General features: G+C 49.9%; 1 long non-coding RNA gene across 2 annotated transcripts; it reads left to right on the top strand.

Annotated features, from left to right (window-relative positions):
* The first annotated feature begins 20 nt into the window (after positions 1-20).
* Positions 21-965, top strand: LOC104981852. Of its 2 annotated transcripts, none has more exons than XR_824427.1 (3): positions 21-117; positions 653-735; positions 812-965. It is a non-coding gene; the product is annotated as an uncharacterized LOC104981852 (long non-coding RNA). The 2 variants fall into 2 exon arrangements; XR_824426.1 differs by having other exon boundaries at positions 21-142.
* The last annotated feature ends 6 nt before the right edge of the window (positions 966-971 follow it).

Here is a 971-nt window from a genome sequence, read left to right as displayed (position 1 = left end):
TCAGTCCGTTCAGTCGCTCAGTCATGTCCGACTCTGCGATCCCATGAATCGCAGCACGCCAGGCCTCCCTGTCCATCCCCAACTCCCGGAGTTACATAGAGGGGGTTATTGCAGAAGGTGAATGCTTCAAGATTAGCTGTTGGTGCGGAGTTTGATCTTTACTTTCTTCAGAAGGGTTTAAAGTGGCATTTTTGAGGAGGCCAGGCCTGGAGAGGTTTGGGGGCGGCCATTTGGCTGAGGGGCGGGCCTGGAATATCAGTCAAGGGGGTGGAGTCTATAAACGCACTGGGGCAGCGGCTCGAATTGTCAGGAATAGGTTGAGGTTTTATAGGCTAATTAGAGAGCAAGGACTTATATCTTCACCAGCTGGAATCCTGGAGAAGCACCGTGTAGGGTGGGCCTAAGGGTTTAATATGAGAGGTAGGATCTGCATGTAGGAAAGTTTGGGGAATACTAGAATAGCTGTTGTCAGGGTTATTAGTTAAGAAGGTGCAATCAGGATAGTTATTCATGTGGGCGGAGCCTAGTTAAATGAATGAGCAAGTCTGTGCATCCTAAAGGGACGGAAATGAGATGAGGCTAGAATATTAATTCAATAGACAGGTCCTCGTTTCTTTATAGTACCCTTCCGACTGCCTTTTTCATCCCCCAGCCATTAGCATGCTGTATTCTGCCGAGATAGAGGTCACAGACAATCTCCTTCCTAATGCCAATTTCGTGGAACAGCGTCCACAGGTACTACCTTGTCCTCCTAATCAAGGCCACCTGCCTCAGGACTGGCAATGTATGTACACTTGTGTCCTTACTCCAGCATCGTCGGTCAGAGACCATGGGTATACGTACCGCGCCGCCCCAAGTGACCCAGGGTAAAGCTCATCCTCCTTTGAAGTCACCCCAGGCCTCTGGTCAGTTCTCTGTTGAACTCATTCGCAGTTCCGCCGGCTTTGGCTTCACATTAAGTGGAGGCCGAG

This window comes from Bison bison, unplaced genomic scaffold (genome assembly GCF_000754665.1).
Source record: "Bison bison bison isolate TAMUID 2011002044 unplaced genomic scaffold, Bison_UMD1.0 scf7180017859392, whole genome shotgun sequence".
NCBI classification, from domain to species: Eukaryota; Metazoa; Chordata; class Mammalia; order Artiodactyla; family Bovidae; genus Bison; species Bison bison.
Note: the sequence above shows the minus strand (reverse complement) of the source record. Positions and strands in the feature narration are given on the sequence as shown.